General features: G+C 44.8%; 2 protein-coding genes across 6 annotated transcripts in view; both read right to left on the reverse strand.

Annotated features, from left to right (window-relative positions):
• Window positions 1–23,234, reverse strand: part of SAMD4A (sterile alpha motif domain containing 4A) — a 216,338-nt gene that overhangs the window by 191,395 nt on the left and 1,709 nt on the right. The window lies entirely within an intron of this gene.
• Window positions 1–23,234, reverse strand: part of CGRRF1 (cell growth regulator with ring finger domain 1) — a 241,739-nt gene that overhangs the window by 164,984 nt on the left and 53,521 nt on the right. The window lies entirely within an intron of this gene.

Raw genomic sequence — 23,234 nt, forward strand, 5'->3', positions numbered from 1 at the left:
AAGTAGATTAGGAAGTTGAGACAGCAGCTGCTGCCCCAAGCTCTCAATGTCTCTCCATCTTGTCTCCTCCCTGCTCTATATGGAGAAGGGGTAAGTGAGGTGCAGGAGCAAGGGGGAGGTGGACACCCTGGCATTAGCCCTCCTTCCTTCCCTGCACAGCAAGCAAGAGTCTCTGGGAGCAGCACATGGCAGTGGGGGAGGGATAGTTGAACTGCTATGATAGCCTGCTGGACAGCTGCAGCACAGGGAACTTAGGGGAGTGCAACGGTGATAGACGGGCTCCCGGTCCACCCTGGTTACAAGCCCCCAACAGCTTGCTGCAACAGGCTGCTCTTCCTGCAAGCAGTGGACAAAGCAGGCAGCTGCCAAGGACGCTATAAGGGAGCATTGCACAACTTTAAACGAGCATGTTCTCTAATTGATCAGCAATGTAACAACAGAACAATGTTAATCGGGACGACTTTAAGTGAGGAGTTACTGTATTTATACACTCAGGAACTCTGTGATCCACCTTCACGTAGGATGTGTCCGCTGCCATGGAGCCCTTCGCCTGCAGATTTATGAAGGAAAAATCCTGACAAGACCATATCCAGGTTATCTGAGAAAGCCAGTATCAATTAGGAGCAACTTCAATTAAGTTAGTGGATCAGATTTGGCCACAGAAATCCAGAATGAGTCCTTCAAAGTCCAGAGGGGAGCTCTCCATGTACAACAGTACAATGAAAAACACAGCTTGACCCAGTGGAGTAACACAAGTGCCAATCTGGGGGTAAATGAAACCAGAATCAGGCCCCACTCATCTCAGGGCAACACTCAGAAGCCCTTACTCAAATCAAATAGTATCTCACCCCAGAAGTAGTATCCTTAGCTTCAATCGGATCATAGGTGGAGTAAAATGCTACTAAACCTCAGTCAGGGTATCAGAGTGTGGCCCCCCATTGTAATGCTCCTCACTGAGGACCAGATTTTTATGCCCTTGCTCACACTGTGTAATATCTTGCCCCATGAGTGATCCCACTGAAATCAACACATGGAGTGAACCACTACTCAGCTTGAGCAAAAGCAATAGGTCTGGCCCCTAATGAGGCTGGCTACTGCCACAATACTAAATTGCAAGATGCAAGAGACAAAGCTAAGGACATTTTGGTGACATGGGCAGGGAGGAGGAAATGGAAATCAAGTGCAGGAGAAAAGGCAGCACACCGCAATTGCTTAAAACCCAGTTTCCTGTCTAGGCTAGATGCAAGAGCAAGACAACGGCCCTGGTGTTCTGCAGAGAATGAAGAAGGATAGATAGGAATGGTCAGGGTCAGAGGCGACCTCAAGAGGGAAATGCCTTACAAGCAACTCTGTACTGTGATGGGCTTTGACTCTTCCATGATGGCCCTGGCCTGGAAAAGGCCTTCCAAGCTATTGTTCTCCCACTGTGGAGCTACAGAGGGGACTTCTCCCTATCCCAGCATACCCTCACTGCCAGCCGTGGGAGGGAGATCTAAGCTGGCCCCGAACAGGCCCAGGCATAGGACAGGGTTGATAGCAAGCAATGGGAGGGCCCCTGGCCCCTAGGATTTGAGACTTCACTGATTCAGTGACACTAACACCCCACCTACGGGGTGCAGAATAACAACTACCAGGGATGCACAGGGGTTTTTAGGGGCCTGGGGCAAAATCTGAAACTGAGCCATCTCCCACCCTGCCCCCAAAACTGAGGCCTGAGTGGGGTGTGGGGGTGGAGAGAGAGTCTGCCCCACACTCACCCCGCGCAATGATGGCTCCTGTCTCATAGGGTTGGGCCCAGCTCCCTGCACATGGTGTCGCAACACCACATTGCAATGTCGCTCATGCAAACTGAAAGGGTTTGAGGGTCCCTCTCAAATGGTGGTCCTGGGGCAACCTGGGCAGCTCTGACAGCTACCCCCAGAAAACTGGAGTAGGGACAACACCCTATGATGTTGCTGCAGAGTGCACCCCTTACAGTAGCCCACTAGGGTGCGGGTGCTCAGGCCTAGGGGTTGAAATGAGAGTTTGACCTACTGATTAAAGCTGGGTTCCAGGGGGAAATAGTCCAGGAACGAGCCATGGGTCAGCACCAGAGGGACAGCAGCCAAAGACCAGAGGGGAGCAGAGGATCGAAGCCAGGAGTCAGAGGGGAACAGGGACTGGAGCAGGCTGCAGGGGGAGCAGGTTTGGAAACAAGGCCGAAGCAGGCTGGGAACCAAGCAGGAGCAGAGACTGGAAGCAGGAGCAGGGCAAGCGCAGCTGTGGGCATGGTACACGTTGAGCAGCCATTGATCTGCTCTAGGGGCCACACTTATCAAGGGGCAGAGCAACTGGGCTCAGTGGTTGCCTAGCAGCAAAGTTAAGAAGGGAGCAGGCCAGCAGCTGGTCCCAGCTGGTCTCACCCCTGACACTTACGAGGGGGAGGGGCATGGTGTGTGGGGGTGAGAAAGAGAAAATTCCCTCATCCCCACACCCTACTTTCTGCACACAACCCAAGGAGTTTCAGAGACATCACTGGAGGCTTCTAGGAATGGGGAAAGAGCCAGTATCGTTATGTTAGTCATTTTTAAAACAGAAATGCTAATTTTCTCTAGCAAAGCACTCTCATGGCTTTTTTAAATACGCAGTAGGAGACATTCCTAGGAAAAGATCTGCTGAAGCGTTTATTGAAGGAGATGCAAATGCTGAAATGAGATGTGCATCTCTTTAATGGATACAGCAACACAAAGAGTTCTGTCAGATTCAAACTAGAGGATGGAGGGGAAAAGAGAACCTGCACTAAAGCAGAGAAGTGCATAAATATTTCAAACCTGATTGACAGCTATCAAAGTCTCTCTCCTTCCTGCACAGTCCAGGGATCCTTTTTGGGGACTGCTCTCACACTGAAATCTTTATTCCTACAGCAGGAGACACTGCACCTAGTAAAATGGATTAACTAGCAATTGGTCTTCTGTGTGTGGGTTTCTGTGTTATTTCATTCAGGAGGAATCTGCCCATTGATAATGCCCTCTCTGCTGTAACTCCCTGAAACCCCGTGTGTAAAGGGACAGGCTGGGCAAGCCATTAATCAGGGCTTACACACACACCCCGACACTGGGGAGATGGGCTCTGCAGTGGTTCTGAATATATTCACAGAGTTCAAGGCTAGTAGGGCCATTGTGATCATCTAGTCTGACCTCATGCATAACACAGACCATAGGACTGTACTGAATTAACTGTTGTTTGGCTGTTTTTCTAAAAGATCTGGTGTAGTTCAATCTTGATTTAAAAATTGAAAGTGATGGAGAATCCATCATGACCCTTGGTAATCTTTTCCAACGGTTAATTACCCTCATCATTAAAAACGTGCACCTTATTTCCAATCTGAATTTGACAAGCTTCAACTTCCAACCACTGAATCTTGTTATACTCTTTGTCTGCTAGACCGAAGGGCCCATTATCAAATGTTTTGTGCCCCATTTAGGTACTTATAAACTGTGATCCAGTCACCCCTTAACCTTCTCTTTGTTAAGCTAAATACGTTGAATTCCTTGAGTCTAACGCTATTAAGCATGTTTTCTAATCCTTTAATCATTCTCACAGGTCTTCTCAGAACCCCCTCCAAATTATCAACATCCTTCCTGAACTGGGGACACCAGAACAGGACACCGCATTCTAGCAGTGGTCACACCAGTATTACCTCAGAGAGGTGTACAGTAATGGCTGCAAACAGAAATGTGTTTGACTTTATAGGTCTAAATGAAGTTGCATAAAGTGTTTGACTTTATAGGTCTAAATGAAGTTTGCAGTCCCAAAGTCTTGGGTACTCTGACTTGAAGGGTGACACTCTTCAGTACTCCATGGGCCATGCTTCAGGGCCCCTAAATTGGTAGCTCTCTTTGATATCATGTTTGCTCAGGAAAAATCAGATAAATGGTTATATTTTAAAATCAGAAAATAACTAAACATCAGTGGTGACACTGAATTTGGCTTTAAGAGGGATTTAAAGCAGTGACTTCACACTCTTTAACTTCTATTCCACACTTAGGGTATGTCCACACTACCCATTTTTCTGTTAACAAAGGGTACGTCCACAATACCTGGCAGGTAGTGATCAATCTATCAGAGACGTGATAAATCGATCTGTGAACATGCTCCCCCTCAACTCTGGAACTCCACCAGGGCAAGAGGCGGAAGTGGCGTCAACTGGAGAGCCATGGCCGTCAATCCCGCACCATGAGGATGGGAGGTAAGTCGATCTATTCTCGTAGCTGAAGTTGCATATCTTAGATTGATCCCCCCACTAGTGTAGACCAGGCCTTAGACATGGCCAAAATATATTTACTTTAACAATGCAAAAGCAACTGATTATATTTTTGCAACTCATTGTATAGAGCAAAGGGTTAATCTGAAGAACAGTTGCCAAAATGCTGAGAACACAGTTGAACAATAGCTTCTCTGAAGAAATTCCTTCACTCCACAGAGAAACCCGTACCCTCCAGCTGCTGTGACTTGCCCAGAAAGACTTCTTAGTGTTTATCCACTCCCACCAAAAAAAAAAAAAAAAGAGGAAAAACTGAAGCTACAAGTGCAATTTGAAGAAAATGAATGCAGAGCCTTGCACTTTAACCACAACACAAAAGTGATATTAATGCAACATTTGCTTTGCGTGAAATATAAAACCAGGACCTCAACCAAAACGTGTGAATACAGGCCACCTGTTACTTACTAGTAGAGAGACTTACTAGTATAGAGACCACTTTTAGCAGCTCTGCCACACTAAATATTCATTCTTTGTGGAATCTCTTATAGGTCATTTAAAAGACTGGGCAGTTTGGCTGGACAGCTGATATTATAATAGTTATTACCTTTATATATCTGAATGTAACATACACGTTTATTTATAGACGTACTCTTAACACAGGAGGTTTGACATGTACTATACAAAGCATTCATTCCCAAGCTGATTATTTCAGAATCCTTTTATGATGAAATGTTACTAAATGTGCCATCCAAAATGTGTTCTTCGCGCAATACTGACATTGACAAAGTTGTGCACCGCTAAAGGGACACTGTAAACTTGAATTTATTTTAGCTGACAAACTGCACATTAATTAATTTCCTGAGAACATGCTATTTAAATAGCATGACCTGAATTTAAAAAATAATCCTTCAAAAATTGTTATAAGGGTATTTCTGCCCTCCCTCCACCCTCAGATATGTTTAGAAGACTCCTTTGGGAAGGCCTGAGAAGAACAAACATAATTAGGACCTCCCCTTCCCTTCCCATCCTTGTTCTCTCTGTTCACACCCTTGCTGCCCATTCACTTTCCACTTCCAATTTTGCCGCTTGTCTTACTGCTAAACGCTCAATCATGTAGAGCCCTGACAAGAGTGTGCACCATCCACCAGCAATGAAACTGACTATATGCAAAGTACTGTCAAAAATCTAAAGTAAACAAACCGGAAAACAGGTTAAAAAAAAAATCACTTGCTCATAGCGACGTTGGAACAATTTGTATAGTGGGGCTGCTGAAAGTCATTGAACAAAACAGTAAGCCCTCTATATGATGGAAACCACTTCAAGCCAGGGAGTGCTTCTGTAACCTCAGCACCCCTAGTTCCAGCCCCCTTGCTTGCTCACTCAATCTCTGTTAGCTTCAGTAGGGAACTTCAGCAGCTATCTGTAACAACACTAGCTACAGTTTGCGGATGAAAGTGTGATTTTTTTTTAAGTTGGCAATGGCCCCTGGATTTATATGCAAAAACTTTGAAAAACACCATTCAGTTGGGGGCTGTGTGGGGCTTTAAGTGCACACTGAAATCAGAAATGCAAAAAAGACTTTGAAACTGCCCATAACAGCAACCTACATCTCCCCCAGTGATGTGCACAGAAGGGTCCGAATGTGCATCCTAACACCAACAGCTAACTTGTGCTTTCCAGCCCAATAGCCGCTCTAAGAGATAGGAGCTAAGTAGATGCAAAGGCTCATTTGTCTGCAGGAGGTGCAATCCCTAGTGTTCACCATTCAACCTTACCTGCATGCATGTGCGCGCGCACACACACACACACTGTACTGTGTACACTCACGGCCTGGCTGGACATGCCCCTTTGGGGCACCAAGTGCCATCAGCCATGCTAGCCAGCCCACTTTTGTGCTCGGGGAGCTCCAGCACCCAGATGCTGTCAGGCCCTGTGCTGATGCTCCTGGTGCTGGCGGTAGAGAGGTGAACATGATGCCCTGCATACTTTTCTCACCCACAACCCAATCCAACACCCACTGAAGTCAATGGAAAGACTCTCATGAACTTCAGTGGGCACTGAATTACCAGTATTACAGGATCAGATATGGGTGAAGTCACTGGACTCATTACCATGGGTGCAGAATCAAACCCCAAGAAGCCACAATTTGGACTGTAAAGGCAAAATCTTAACCTCACTGAAATCAATGGGAATTTTGTCATTGACATTAATGGAGCCAGGATTTCACTCTAGGTATTTCAGCAGGTGCTCTGGCATTTCTCAAGATATTCAGAGTAAGCTATAATAAAATTCTTAAGGGTCCAGTCCTGAGCTGAGTATTTCCCACCAGAATCTAAGGGCCCACAGCACCTGGCTGAGTCAGACTCTTATAGATCAAGCATCATAACCTCAAAGAATGAGTGAGAGGAGGAAGACTGGGCTATTGGCTATGAACTGAGCGGACTGTTATGCAAATCATTTTTTCTAGGTTTTTTTAAAGAATTCTTATCAGGTTAACATAATACTGCAAGTCAATAACAATTCTTATCTGAAAGGGTCATGCAGGTAGTTAAAACAACATCTCATCAACATTCACATTATCTGGAGGGAAACAGCCTAAGGTTTCTATTTTTAAAATCCACTTCTTTGGCACTGCAAGGTGTGGTGTTTTTTAAGTGAACAAACCCCCTTTTCAGAGCTGTGCTGACAACTGGCAACTCCAATGCACAACTAGAGAGCAAGCAAAAAAATCAGGCTGACTTGTGCTCCATGATTACTGCTTGGGGATATCCCAATGGCAGGAAAAGACAAAATCTGTAAGGAAAACATTTAACTGTACACTAATACTGTTTGAGAAACAGGAAGTAGTTTCAAAAACAAAAAAAAATAATTTTTCAACAAAGAAACAAAAACCTGACTTTTTTGGCTTTTTCCGATTTCCCCAACCTTTTTTTCCCTTTGCCACTGGAGAAAAAAGCAAGAGAAAGAACAAAAACTAAATAAAAACCAAAAAAGGTTTTGTGTTTCATTAAAATCAGAAATCTAAAAGTAAATTTCTGTGAAAATCTGCATTTTCACAAAAAGATTGTTTTTCACTGGAAAAAAGTTTCAAAGGAGAAATTTTCACCAGCTGTACTTTGCACATCAGTATCGGGAGTAGCTGTGTTAGTCTAAATCCACAAAAACAACAAGGAGTCCAGTGGCACCTTAAAGAGTGACAGATTTATTTGGGCATAAGCTTTCCTGGGTAAAAAAGTGGACTCCTTGTTGTTTCTGCATACAGCGTTATAAAAAGTAACAAAACAATCACTAACACAACAAAGAAGCATATCCAAGTGCAGAGCAAGTAATACAATATGGCAAACAGCAGGAAAACCAACACGCCACAAGCAAGTCCAGGTTAGTTATCTGACTGATTTAAAGTTTAGAAGAAAACCTGGAACCAATCATGTGCTAAGAGTAATAACAAGACAGAGCTAAAGTTCTGTAGTGACCTATATTTGCTTCCACCCTACTCTAGGGTTATCTATTGCTTTGGAGCACGGAGCTGAGTGAATCAGGGATGGATCCTGCAGATGATACTTGAAGGATAAAAAAAATAAAATAAAAAAACAAACAAACGCACTTTATCGAGCACAGCAGCTCAGCACACGAAAACAGATCCAGCTGCCATTAAAGTCAAGGGGACCTTTTCCACTCAGGTGAAAGTTGGCTCAGCACTGTCAGAAAAAAACAACCACATCCTACAGAGATTCCTGTATCCATATCACTAAATGACCACGTGTCTGCTGATGCTTGTCATTAGCCATCAAGCTGCAAAGGAGAAAAGGCCTCATACCTCCCGGGTGCCTTATTCTAGACAGTAAGAGAAACATCTCATGCTTCCAATTCCAGTATTTCATAAACATCACAAACTGGTCCCAAGGGAGAAGAGCCACAAGAACTCAGCTCATCCATTCTGCCAGGGCACTGTATACAGACCACAGTAATAAACCATTCCTCCTCCAACAGAAATTGCTCCTGAGAGCCTATACACCTTAAAGTCACCATATCTGGCTGGCCCAATCCATCTCAATCAGACTGTGTGAGACTATTCAGAGGTCTCACAAGTCCCATGACCTAATCTTAAGAAATGTTGAGCACCCACAACTCCCCCTGACTTCAACAGAAGGTGAGGTCACTTGGCACCTTGCAGGATCACAGATAAAATTAACAATAGCACAGTGGTAAATCACCATGTAGGTGTTGATCCAAAGCTCACTGAAGTCCACTGACTCAGACCTGTAAAGAGAGCACAGACTTGTTACAGGTGAGGGCCCTGAACTTGCATCAAATTATGTAAGTTGCTTAACTTTAAGCACATGAATCCTTCTTCTTATGCATGTAAAAAAGTCTTTTCAGGATCAGGGCCTAGAACAGAAAAATGCTGCTATTTAAAAAGCCCCTGCCAAAATCTTTGATACAACAATATCATGAAAAGAAGTCACTACATGCAAAATAAAAGAATTAATCAATTACAAGCTGTTAGCCAGCCATCTGATGTGTGAATTCCTGCCTAGAGAAACTCTGCACCTGTATCTGCTCTCTTACCTGAGACATATGCAATTAATTTCCTTCTATCTGGAAAGGCCAATAAATGACTCTGCACTCCACTCAAATTTTAACTCCAGCCAGGTAAAACAGAGGATATTGTATCCCATTCCCACAACCATTTCTTCATGCCCTCCCTCCTCCACTCTGAAGGGTCTCCTCATTCCACACTTTACAAAGGGCAGGGTGTGTTAGGTACCAAGCAATAACCATAACACCCGGGCTGTAATGTACTTTTTTGTCTACAAAACTCCTTTAAAAAATTCCGACTTCATAGTCTGTCTCCAAAAGAGAAATAATTTAAATCATATTTTGGTGAGACTGCTTAAAGCCCACCTTAAAGGGAGCCAACATGGAGACTAGGAGGGGATGGAATTGTCCATAATAACCCAGAGCCAGGACAAACGCACTGCCAGATTGGAAGCCTGCACATGGGATTTGTGGGTCCAGGTCATAAAGCCATTGGCCATCAAACCTCCAACCACCGCCACACTCCTGCTGGGTGCTGATCTCTGCTGTTTACACAGGGAGTGTGCAGGTTTCTCCTATCTCAGACTCTCAGTGCAAAAAGCAACCACTGTGGTTCCACTGATTTTCTGGACCTTCCACAGATGCAAAAAGCCCAGGTGGATTTGGTCCCATTTATCTCTTGTTTCTAAACCACTCCAATTCTCTCAAATTCTACAACAGCAGTGATCCTGTCTCCTACAAAGCATTAGGAAAACATGGCTGAGCAAGGGCTCAGAATGGGACTTTGCACTTACATAGCACTTGGCCACCGTAAGTAACAAATGTCTCTGTTCTAGCTTTCCATGCTACAGCCTGTGGGAGGGTCTTCAGGGTGGCCACCATGGCCAGTCCTAGAGGCATTTTGACACTCTCTGCCCAGAGGTAGCCAGAACACCTGGGAAAGGTCATGGCTACATCCCTTACTGATGCAGGTCAACCCCTGCTCCACTCCCCTCTGGTGGCTGGTACTGCTACCTGCTCTGTACACCCACCCGCATTGTCTTGCACTTTGGATAGCTGTCCTTGTGCTCCCAATGTCCCCTTTGGCACCTGCATCTCACTATCAGTAGTATCACAGTAATGTATAGGTGCCCCAACAGAGTCTGGGACCCCAGTGTGCTAGGCACCATATATATACACTCATGGCAAGAGACCATCCCTGTACCAAGAGCTTACAGCTGAGGGGCAGAAAGGCGAAATTATTCGCACAAGGTCACAAAGCAGGTCAGTGGGAGAGCTGGGAACAGAGCCCAGGTTTTCTAGCTCCCAGTCAAGTTCTCTATCCACTAGACAATGCTCCCTTCCTCCTGCCATTGTCTGTGCGCAGATACACAGTCATGGTCTGACCCAGAGCTGGGAAGGCAAAGATGGGGCAAACAATTCATTCCCCTAAACACTGGGGTGTACAAAAGAACCACATCCGGACAGTGACTTCCAGATGGTCTGGATAATATTTAGTCCTGCCTTGAGTGCAAGGGACTGGACAACATGAACTCTAGAAGTCCGTTCCAATTCTCTCCCTGTGCAAAATACAATTCTGAAAACTGCCATGAATATTAAAGTCCTCTCAACTCTGGCCACGTTGCTCATGGAAACCTCCATGTCACGCAGCCTGCTTTAACCAAGCAGTTGTGCAAAAGCTCAGACCCAAGCATTTAGGTTGAAATCTCAGCAGTTTATATAACTGCCCAATTAACACCTCCCGGACTGACACCGGAAGCCGTAAGTCTGTCCCTCTGACCTAATCAAATACTACATAAAGGAAGCACCCAAGTTTTAAACTTCTAAAGCTCCCAAGAGGAGGCCAAGCCCAACAGCCTCATGGCAGGTCTGTGCTCTACCATGCAGAAATAGTACAGCTGGTATAGACAGAGGCTGGGGGAGACACGGATGCAGATGCTTTGTAGGAAACCCAGAGTTACAAAAGAAACATGTTCTTTGTATTTATTCACTCGTAATCACATAAAAAAGAGAGTGGGCAACATGCGTGCAAGGTTCATGTCAGGCTTAACCTTGAAAGTCGCACTCAGTGTCAAGTTCTCCCATCCATTTCTTGAAAACAGGGAAGGTAAAAGCCTGGTGAATCCGGCAGGGGGAGAACATGCTCCATGGCCTGCTCCTCCCTTTTCCCAACCCTACTGTCACAGTTTCAAGGTAACTGCACCTGTGTTCCCCCTCCATGGTCCACTCCAGGAGCTCCCAGCTGGGTCTTATAGACTCCAAGGCCAGAGGGGACCACTGTGATCATTGAGTCTGACCTCCTGCATAGCGCAGGCCAGAGAACTTCCCTGGAAGAATTCCTAGAGCAGATCTTTTAGAAAAACATTGACTCCTGATTTAAAAATTGTCAGTGATGGAGAATCCACCATGACCCTTGGTAACTTGTTCCAGTGGTTAATTACCCTGGCTGTCTCCAACCTGAATTTGTCTAGTTTCAATTTCCAGCCACCTCTAGCCATCACATCCCTTGGCAGGGATGCTTGTCCCACTCCCATTTTAAGGCTGCACAGATCCCTGCCTTACACTGTGATATCCCCAGCAAGTCAGTCTCCCTAACAGCCAGCGCCTGTGCTTTGCTTTCTCTCCAAGGGCTATGAACAGTGTGTTGCCATCAGTTACAAGTTACCACACAGCTTCTTCTGAGCAAGCGCCTTTATTCTTAAGGCAAAAGCACTACACAGAAAACAGAAAAACCAATAAGCAGATTTAAACACATACTAAATATACCAGGAGCCACCCATCTGGCTAATGGCACCCTAGTATGCCAATGTCTTTTCCCACCCTTCTGTCAACATTAGGGCTCTGTTAGACAGAAGGTCCTGTCCATTTGCTGGATCAGAAAAAAGACCTTGAGTCAGTTCCAGCTCATCCATTTATATCAAAAGCTCTTTCTTTGTTTCCTAATCTCTGGAAAACCCAGCCTATCAAACCACTGCAGAAGGTGGAACTTCTCCAGAGGTGTTTTCAGAATAAGTGGTAATCACCCCACACTGCTTTTAGTACTCATGGAAGCTGTGGTAACATAAGAACGGCCATACTGGATCAAACCAATGATCTACCTAGCCCAGTATCCTGTCTGCCAACAGTGGCCAATACCTGGTGCTTCAGAGGGAATGCACAGAACAGATCATCATCCAGTGATCCATCCTCTGTCATTCATTTTCAGCTTCTGGCAAACAGAGGCTACGGACACTTCAGAGCATGATTTTGCATCCCTGCCCATCCTGGCTAATAGCCATTGATGGACCTATCCTCCATGAACTTATCTAGTTCTTTTTTGAATCCTCCCCTGTGGAATAGAACACAACCATACATAAACCATTCAAAACTTAAATATAATGATCCCCAAAGATACTGCATGGGACTGCAATATTTGTCACACCTACAATCAACCCTCAATGGGGAGAATGGGCTTCAGGTAGGGAGAGGAGGAGGAAGAAGGCCAAGAAGAGGCAGTTCTGAAGGGACAATCACTGTCTGCAACTTGTGTGGATACCAAGCATAAGTTAATGCTGTCCTTAGCACCACCGATTTACACAGTTCCCTCACCACTGAGTGACCCTCCTTCCTGAGCGGGCAGCAGCCAATTGGAGTACTTGGCAGCTCTGCTTCTTCCATGGGGGTTGGGAGAGTGTGAACTCACAGGTGTGGGTGGACCCTCTGGCAGGTCTTGCCAGGATCTGCACATTTTAGGGAGATTGTCCCCTTCTCATTCTGGGACGGGCAAACCCAACCCCCTCCGAGGGCAATCAGGTAGACCGGGGTGGGCAAACTATGGCCCAGGGCACACATTCGGCCCTTCAGACGTTTTAATCCAGCCCTCGAGCTCCTGCCGGAGAGCAGGCTCCGGGACTTGCCCTGCTGCGGCACTCCAGCTGGGGACTTCCCCGCTCCGCATGTGCTGTGCCTCTGCACGGCTCCCGGAAGCAGCAGCATGTGCCCCTTCCAGCTCCTATGCACAGGGACAGCCAATGGCCTCCACAGCTCCCATTGGCTGGGAACCATGGCCAATGGGAACTGCAGGGGCACCACCTGTGGATGGGCAGCGCGTCGAGCCGCCTGGCAGCGCCTCCGCATAGGAGCCGTAGATCCCTGCTTCTGGTAAGCGCCACTTGGAACGTGCCCCCGACCCCCTCCCCCACGCCAACCCCCTGCCCTGAATCCCCCTTCCCATCCTCCAAACCCCTTGGTCCCAGCCCAGAGCACCCCTGCACCACCAACCCTCATCCCCAGCCCCCGCCCCACCCCAGAGCCCTCACTCCCCTCTGCACCCCAACCCCTTGCCCCAGCCCGGAACCCCACTTCCACACACTGTACTCCTCATTTCTGGTCCCAGCCCAGAGCCCTCAGCCCCTCTCGCACCCAGCCCCCAATTTCATGAGCATTAATGGCCTGCCAGACAATTTCCATACCCAGATATGGCCCTTGGGCCAAAAAGTTTGCCCACCCCTGAAGTAGACAATCCATGGCCCAGATCCTCAGCTCTGCCAATCAATATAAGTTTTTTGATACTGATGGAGCAACGCTGGTTTACACACCTGAAGATCTGGGTTATGCTTGAATCCAACTTACAAAATTTTCAGTCCCTGCAGAAGAATAAACCATAGATGGGGAGATCTGGCCCATAAAGCTTTAACTTGCCAGTAGGGAGAGCGGTGTCCCTACTCTCTAAATAGTTCTCTGCAGTGACATTAGATACAAGTGTGAAGCATGGAAGCTAAAGTACTGACTAATACATCTTAAAATAAAGCAAGCATTCATACTAATTACTATTTCAGTTCCTCTGATTGCAAACAGAACTCCTGGCCCCGAACAAATCATGTTCATGGACCACAAAAACACCTAAGATTTCAGGAGAAAGGAAAGCCAGGCTTGAAAGCTAGTAGGAACACAGGAATTACCATAGTGCATCAGACCACTAGTTCATCTGATCCAGTACCCTGTTTCCAGCAGAAGCCAGTACCAGCTGCTTCAGAGGAATGTGCATAAAACCCTGAAGTAGGCAGTTGTGGGATAACATAGCCACTGGGAAAGGTTTTTCCCGACCCCCAGTAGTTAGAGAGTGACATCAGGTAGGTTTACATCACTTCCAAAGCTAGTAAGCTTTTTTTTTTTTTTTTTAACTCCCCTGTCCTTCCTAGTGGGAGAGATGAAGGCCTGACTAGGCGTCTTAGGTTGGACACCTAAAAATTGAAGGATCCAAAATGAATGGATTCTTTCAATAATTTGGGCCTGAATAAAGAACATTCTTCCAAATGCATTTCTGCTAGGATCGTTTGGATCCTGAAAGCCATTTACCCAAAAACAAATGTATCAAATACAGGGACCGACTTGATGGTCAATTCCGTTCAACTGTTAGCGTCTAATATGTCCAACACACTAGCTATGCTGTGCAGCACATGTACAAACTGTCACCCACTGGCAAGAATTTTGACTGCACTCACAGACAAGCTACCCATTCTCCCATTTAAGAGAACTCAATTTACAAATACACTGTGAGCACTTATTTTAATTTAAAGCACTGAGGTTTGCCTTTTTTAAACTACCAATCTAAAACAATTCCTGACCTAGCCCATCAATCTGTAGCTTATCAAATTCAAGGCTGCCATAAGCAACTGAGCTCCTATTGTCTCTTCCTCCTCTTTACATTTCATTTCCTCAGCCATTCTTCGCCCATTTATGCAGAGAAGCAAGTAGATTTAGTTCTTTCCATTTTCCAAAAGAAAAAACATAACAGAAATATATCTGAGTAAAAATATTTCACTTGGAAAGAAGCCAACTTAAAAGAAACTAGGTCATGTATAGAATAATACTTTGCACTTTTCCTCTAAGGATCCCAAAGCACTTTACAAACATTTCAGGTGGGATTTCCAAAGCATTCAGCATTAGCCTAGCTCTGCGCCCATTGAAGTTTGTGCGAGTTTTAACATTGCCTTCAATCCCACTCTTAGTTTCCATCCACACCTGTGAAATAGCTCACTATTTTACGTATTCTCTACTTGGGGAAACTGAGGCAGGAAAGGGCGTGAGCGACTTAACCAGCATCATCTTGTGAATTAGGAGCAAAGTAGGGGATAGAACACCACTCTCTAGATTCACAGGCTTGTACTGCCATAACCACATACCGGTTCCCATTCTGCCAGTGATGAACAATTATTGTTCTATTACAACTTTTTTTTTTTTTTTTACATGTGCAGTGTTTCAGATCAGATATTAAATATGCATTGAATGCAACGCACCCACCAGATGATAATCTGTTTTTGTGCTGCTAATGGGAAAATGTTAAAGGATTTTTTTTTACGTACCACTCACTAACTCTGAAATATGAAGCAAACATATTCTCTACTATGGTCCCGATCCTGCAACTTTTTCTGCCAGCATGGCTCTCAGTGCAGCCATAGGACCTAGGTTTGCATTTCCCACCTTTGGGAACTCCTGATTGTTAATTAGCCATTGAGGGTCTCCTCCAGTTTTCGTGAATGTAACACGAAGAGACTGAGAATGACAAGAAATATTTTTTTTAAAGAAATACAATACAGAGTTGAATACATGAGCCACAGAGTTCAAAGAAAATATTTCCTCTAGTCCATATTGAAATCTATAAGCATTGCAAGCTGATTCTCTTTTTTCAAATTAAAAAGAGGGAGGAGGAAGTAGAGAAAACATTTTCCTACACTCTAGCTACAAATTTATGTACAAATACGGGCACCTGTTAAATAGCAGAGCTGTTGAAAAACGCAAGAAGTTTCACTGCTTCGTGCTATCATTCCAATACCTCACGCAGCGTTGCAAACTCCTGCAATTTCACCATAAGTCTGTTATTTGGTCTCTCTCTTAAAGCAAATCTCTGCTTTCGTTAAAAACAAGTGAAATTTGTCAGAGTTGTGGGCCAAAAGTTTGAAAATATGAACTCTAAAAGCTCTAAAATCAGTTGGTAAATTAAAAGATCCCAACGTTCATGATTTTTAAGCACATCTCATGATTTAGGAGTGTCTGTCTCATGATTTTTAACATTTGGGATTGGCAATTCTGCTCATTCTGCTCTGGAGAACCCTTTAAATACAGTCCCATGCATGTTGCCAGCTGTCGTAATTTGAGGGCTTGTGATATTTGGTGGTGTTCTTAAAACCTCAGCTCCAGGAGCCAAGTGATTAGATGAAAATTTTAGCTTTCAGTTTTAAAAGGGGCAACTTTTAGCCCTCGTTTCAGAGAAAGAAAGAAAAGAAGCAGAGGCCTGACTAGCCCCACCAATGAGGAGATTAAGAATGGAGCAGATGAAGAACGGAGATCATGCTGCACCCCCTTAGGTGAGGTGGAAGCACCAGTCCACCTTCTATACACCCAGCAGCCTGGGGAAGCACTGTGCTTCATTAAGGTGCCATGCCTCCTGGTTCCTGCTCCATATTACCTACAATGCAGGCCAAAGCCCTAATTGTGTGCAAGAGCTTTTTTTTTTAATGCGAGTGCCGTTGTTCTACCTTGGCTTGAGTCAACACAATGGGTCAGTATAAAGAATGCACCTGACACAGGACATCTTAACTCCAAGCTAAAAAATAAGTGTCTTTAAAATAAATGCTCAGGCTACTTTCACTGATTGCTGGACCCACGTAGTAGTACCCGCAGTTCATGTTAAGCTGAGCCTTTCCAGGAGACTTTCTCCAGTCAATCTGCCCCAGAACAATAGACCCAGGCAATGATGATGCCCTTAGCACTTGACATAGATGGCTTGTGTGAGATAAGGATGAGAACCTTAATATACCCAGTAGTCAGTGCAATGTGCAAAAGGCAAAGAAAGGTTCTTGTCCTTGGGAGCCAAGCACTTAAAGTCATTACGCTGCGTGATGAAGTAATGCAAACCCCACACTAGACAAGGGGTTAAGGAGCTGCTCTGGGCACACCTGGCCCCACTCTGCCACACCACCAAGGAACACACAAGCTGGAGGGGAAGTTTAAAAGGGGAGCAGAGCCGTTCACATATGGGCAGACAGGGATGTCAACAGATCTTCAGACCTCAGCTCCTGAGGAAAGGGCTGACTCAAGGCCAGGAGCTTCCCAGACAACCACCATCTGGAGGCCTCTCATCTTGGGACACCCTGAGAGGGAAGCATTCCCCCTCTCTTGTACTGACTCAATTTGTTTGAATGAGTTCCCCTTGCTTTTTGTTCCCAGATTACCCAGGAAGGGGAGAGACTTGGAAGTGATCTGGCCGGAGGGCCTGCCTCTGCAGAGGTGGAGCTGCCACCCCACACCCAGCCATGAGGAGGTGCTAGCAGTGAGTCTCCTCCCTTCCCACTCTGTTATTAATGACAACTGGGTTCTTTGGCTAGTGGAACTCCCAGGGTAGTTGGGGCAGCGCAGACATAGCTATGGACTCTCTCTGCTCTGTCAGAGTCTCATTTATGGCCATGGCCAGTAGGAATTTTCCTTTATTAGGTGTTGCACCTGATGGGAGCAAGAGTTAGATGGCAGCAATAGCCTTTTGTTCTCTTTCTTAGTGCCTGGTCAGCACATCTCAGAAATCAAAGTAAAGAAATTTGATGGACTGATTGAGCGTAGGGCGCTCAGCACTTCAGAGAATCAGGTTTTTCAGCGGTTCCATGGGGACTGGCCCAATAGCCTAGAGTGAATTTGGCATGATGCAGGCATCTGGCCACCAGACAAGGAATTTCAGAGCAGTCAGGAGGTGGGGGCACTTGGAAGGGAAAGCTCTAAACTCCAGCAGGACATAAATTCCCACGGTGGCCCCTACTGGCCAGCCTACAGAAAGAGGAAGCCTGGTTATGTCCTGCAGATTCCACCATAGGCCAGACCAGATGCAGAAAGAGACGTGTATTTTTTACTACATGTTCTAAATCCTAGTGCCCTATTTAGCTTAGCAGAGCTCTGATGAAGGGGAATCAACAAGGGGAAGCCAGGCAGAAGCAACATCAATCCTACAATCATGAAGAGTGACTGCAGCCCATGCAGACATACCTTGGCTAGCTTTAATCTAGCTAGTTCAAATACCCAAGCAGAAGCATCAGCAGCACGGGCTTCAGCATGAGCTAGCCACCTAATTACCCAGGGCTCCCACTGGGTTCGTATCGCCTGCGCTACCAAGGTATCACGGCTCCAGCACGAGCTATCTCAATATAAAGCTAGCTTAGGCAAGTCTATGCGAGCTGTGATCACATCCTGTGATTGCAGCATAGTCGTACCCTCAGTTAGAGACCTCCCTATGTCCAAACCAAGACCCACCCTACTTCAGTTTCCACCTATCTCCTCCCAGAGCCCTGCTTTCCCAGTCCTCACAGTAGAGCATTTTCAGCTATTAATTGAGAAGGGATAGTCACTTTTAGGGCAAAATGCCCCTACGCAGAGAGTCAACGTAAGATCTACATACCACTTAATCCCTATTCGGAGGCCATACATGAAGGAGAGCCCTTGTGCCCACTTGCTGCATGGGCTGGATTTCACTCATCTAACCTATTTATTTGTGATTCCATGATGTTTATGTCCAGACAGCTCTTTCCAGCTGGGTTTGATGCTACCCATGTACCCGTTATAGGGTATAGCTGGGCCTGCCCTTGGTCCTGCCCTGCTCTGTTCCAAAAACCACTCAGAGACCTTCCGGCTCAGCAATCACTGGTGCAGTTTATTTACAGCATGTAATCCCACCACCTTCTTACCATCAAGAGTTTGGGGGTTTCAGCCTTAAGGGCTTCTCAAGTCTCTCCAGCCAGGAGGGAAGCGCTCCCACCTTCCTTCCACACTCTGGCTTCCCCCTTTCTATCTGCCCACCCCTGCCTGCTTCCTTCCTCTGAGGTTTTTTTTTTTTTTTTTTTTATCCAGGCTAATTGGCAGTAAGGGGAAATCAGCTGCAGCTTCGGCAAGTTTCTTAGGCAGCTCCAATTCCTTAACGGGAGCGAGTGCCAAAGCTGGCAACAGTTGTGCTCAGCACCGCGTCACAGCCCATTAAACCATGTTTTTGAAAACAGAACAAAATAAAAATGTAGAATACTGGAAACAGAAGTCTCAGTGAGAAATTTGGTTTCTAAGCGGTTTTTCCAACACCCCCCCTCCCCCACACAAACGTTCATTCATAATCCTGGATGGAAAGTATCCTGAATTCCTACTGTGCTATTGCACACCGTCTGTTTCAGCTGAAGTCAATGGATTTCTGTTATTACACCTATCAATACATGCTGTTTCACGAGCCAAAATCTTCGCGTTATAGTAACCGCGTTATAGTGAACTTGCTTTGATCCCACCGAAGTCGGCGCCCCCCCACCCCTCCCCGAGCACTGCTTTACGGTTATATCCCAATTCTGATTATATCGTGCGTTATATGAGTAGTGCTGTACTTATTTACCTAGCACTATGGCCTAGTTACATGCCTCACATGTAGCATTCTCATGGCAGGACATGTCTTGTACAATGTAAACGCACAGTGGCCTCAGTGGTTTCTTCGTATGTCTTCACTGCTCACAGCGCCTGGATTTATATCGTTTTTTGTTGCTGTTTCTTCCTTTCTACGCCCCCTCCCCCCCGCAGTTTGAGTGCTGAGAGCCAAAGATTCTTTGGATTCTCGCTGCTTTGTTTGTTTTATCTTTGTGGATTTCTAAGTTCATTCTACTGTTGTAATATTTAAGATTCTCACGACATGGAGTGCATTTTCCTGTACCTAGGATTTTGCATGCTTTTTTTACTATCAACACTAGAATTTTAAACGAACTCTTTCATGAGTTTTAAGTGACATATACAATCTCTGTGGCCTGAATCACCTCTGTTATGTGATGTGGCTCTGTTGTGCAGAACAACCGTAGCTTTCAGCTTGAAAGTATGGGACTCCTTTCTAGTTGTACACGGCTTTTGTCTATTAGCACACTGTACAATGCAACTAGGAACAGTTAGGTTAGAAATCCTTTTTGAGGTTATCACTGAGCTGTGCTTCCAACATTATTTATAGTCAGGTGCTATAATGAGAAGTGAATCATGATGGCAAAGGGAAACTATTAAAAAAACACATGAAGAACAGAAAGATGTGAACTCTGCTCAAACGTGCTTGCTTCACTATAAAACAATCAGTTTTAAAGGATTAGTTGTTCATATTTTATTCATCTTCAATACTTGCGGGCAGGGAGACAGCATGGATGGGGTCAACAACGAGCAACCAACAAAACCAACACATCTGTAGAAAGATCAGTCTCTCCCCATTCCCATAAGGCTGCCAGTATTGTGGGTCGTGCGTGGCAGGTACTTTGCCTCCACGTCTATTCAGCCATGGCCTCTCTGCTGACTCCATTACCTAGAGAGTATTTGTGATGTGACATTGCTCAATAAAATGTGATGGTCAACACTCATTTCACTGATCAGATGATACTATCCATTTCAGTCATTTTAACAGCAAGTGGCTTGATCATGAACAGGGTCGGCAACCTTCAGAATTGTGCCGAGTTTATTTATTCACTCTAATTTAAGGTTTCGCGTGCTAGCAATACATTTTAACATTTTTAGAAGGTCTCTTTCTGTAAGTCTATAATATATAACTTAACTATTGTTGTATGTAAAGTAAATAAGGTTTTTAAAATGTTTAAGAACTTCATTTAAAATTCAATTAAAATGCAGAGCCCCCGGACCGGTGGCCAGGACCCAGGTAGTGCGAGTGTCACTGAAAACCAGCTCGTGTGCCACCTTCAGCACACGTGCCATAGGTTGTCTACCCCTGCCATAGAATGCAGCAGAAAATCCTGTGGCACCTTATAGACTAATAGACACGCTCCAAAACGTCTGTTAGTCTATAAGGTGCCACAGGATTCTCTGCTGCTTTTACAGATTCAGACTAACACGGCTACCCCTCTGATACTTGACTGCCATAGAATGACTCTTTTCCCATGGGAGACCAAATTTAAAGTCAATTCAAACATTCACACTGGCATGTTAGACTCACATGTTGCTTTCACACTAGCTTCACTGGAGAAAAAGAGGACCATTTGTGCCTTTGTCACTATATTTTTGTCTTTTTACTGCACTGAGGAAGCTAGAGATAGCCTGGAATTTAACTGACAGTGGGATCGATACACCACATGCAAAGATTTATGGCCCAAACCTGTTCCTAAGTTACAGCTCTGATCCCAAAACCTCTTGTACTTGGGCAGATTGCTGCACCCAAGAGCAGACCTATTAATTCAAACAGAGGCAAAGTGGCCAGCTTCCATGCAAGAAGTTGCCAGGCCTGTGTCACTGGCAAATCTCCCACTAAGGGAGAAAAAATTAGGCCAAAAAGTAGGGGGCAAATTGATATCTTTAAGTATTGCTGTCATCACCACCAGTCATGGAAGAAACAAATCCAAGTTAGTTGTGTAAATTGTGGAATTCAAGTAGTAAGAGCAATAAAAAGTTAATTGTTGTTGTTAGACACAAGGCAGGCAACAACTTTTATCTGACCAAATTCTATTGGTGGCAGGTATAAACCTTCAAACTACATGGAGTTCTCCAAGTCTGGGGAATGAAAACAGAGTGTCCAAGCTAAATACAAGTTGGGCCTGAGAGTTAAACATAAGGAGTAACACATGTCATAGGAGGTCATTTGAGATGGAGTGGGCAGTAAGGGTTGTTATGCAAAAGGGGTTTGAAGTGGGCCACAAAGGGTTACCAGGCAGGTGTGTGTTACAGATTGTTGTAATGAGCCATGAAATCAGTATCCCTGTTGAGTCCATAGTTTTGGGCATCTAGCAGCATTAAGTTGTGGTGGTTGTGAGAACCTGGTGTGATTTCATGTCTATCAAGTGACAAATGCCATGGTATGAAATGTGTGGTGAATAAGGGCTATTTAATGTTATTTCAACAGGAGATCTCAAAGCACTTTAAAAGACAGGTGGTTTTACAAAGTACATAATGTTAATATCAAACTAAAAGTCACTTCCTATCATTTCTTCACTGCCAAACACAGAGACCAGGCATTCCTCTCTAACAACAGAATCACCCTGATCAAAAAGTAAACACCTTGATTCTCTGATACAAAGGCATATTTGCCTTATGTTTCCCAAGCATCAAATTTACAAGAAGAAGAAATGGTTAGTGGCATCAGAAATTTAACAAAGGTTCTCAAGTCTTGCTATTGAGCCTGTAAAAGACCTAAAAGAACAGCTGATTATTAGAACAAACATCTAAGCAAGTGCTATCAGCATCACAAATGTAATCATTCAGAGGCAAACCAAGGGCTCGATTCCACAAGTTTTATTCTCAGGAGTAATCCTTATACCCATTGGGGTCAATGGGATTAGTCACATGTGTAAGTACTGGAAGGATCAGGACCTTCCTTTCTACTACTGTTTTGGCAAGAGATTGATCATTATCCAGAAAGTCCTTTCATTCCTACATGACCTAGTATTTGGATGGGCTTTAGATGAAATTTTTCTATCATAATTTAAACAGGTACACCACAGCTACTGCAGTCTGCAGATAAATCACTCATGTGTAATCTTTTGACAAGTACATGTGACGCAACGATTACAGGAAATCCAGGTAAAACTAAAAACCAGAAGTTTATACAATGGTACATAGCCACACACACTACTGGGAACCAAAGATAAACTGTGCTAATGCATGTAAGAGGAAAGGCGATTCTGTTCTGTGGAAGATCAGTTTAAAAGAGTGCGCTCTCCTTCCCAATTTATTCTTAGTTAGGCCTCCACCCACAAATGTATGAGGTTAGACTGTTCAGCTGTTTATAAAATGTAGTATTGCAGTGAAATGTACACTGCAACGTTCTTCCCGGGCACTCATACGAACTATATAAGGAAATATCCAATTCCAGTGTGTTCACCATTGTGATGATAGAGCTCTGTACACTGGAACAGCCCCTCAGTTGGTTTCCTAAAGGCGTACTTAAATATATCCTAGCCCTAACAACATTTTACTGGATGTTGTCATCAAATGGCAGCATAGACAGCTGCCAAATCTTACAGGCTCAGTGCTCTAATATGGAACAGCTGGAAGAGGACCCTGCATTCTTTTCTCTCAGTAAACACTGGGGGCTCTGTTCAGTATCCTACTGCAATAAAGCCTAAAGAATTTCACCTATCAATTGACAGACTTCCCCCCCCCCCCGCCCCACAGACTATGCTTTGTGTGTTCTTTTAACCATGTGCAGAAGTCCAAGGTGTACATATTTAATCCTACAAACTATATTAAAATATCTGAGCTAAGAACAGGAGGGATTATATTTGTTTTTGGAGGGATTTTTTGCAAATAGAATAGAACTAGGTAATTTAGCTGTGTATTTAACCTCATCTCTGCAAAGAGTAGTTTGGAGTTTTATTTTGGAAGGTTTCTTTAAAAGAGTGCGTGGTCACTTACACCGTTCTAGGTCTCCTGACTTTCACTGGTGTATAAATGAGATCAAAATCAGGCCCATATATATTAAATGTAC

Source organism: Chelonoidis abingdonii, chromosome 4 (assembly GCF_003597395.2).
Source record: "Chelonoidis abingdonii isolate Lonesome George chromosome 4, CheloAbing_2.0, whole genome shotgun sequence".
NCBI lineage: Eukaryota > Metazoa > Chordata > Testudines > Testudinidae > Chelonoidis > Chelonoidis abingdonii.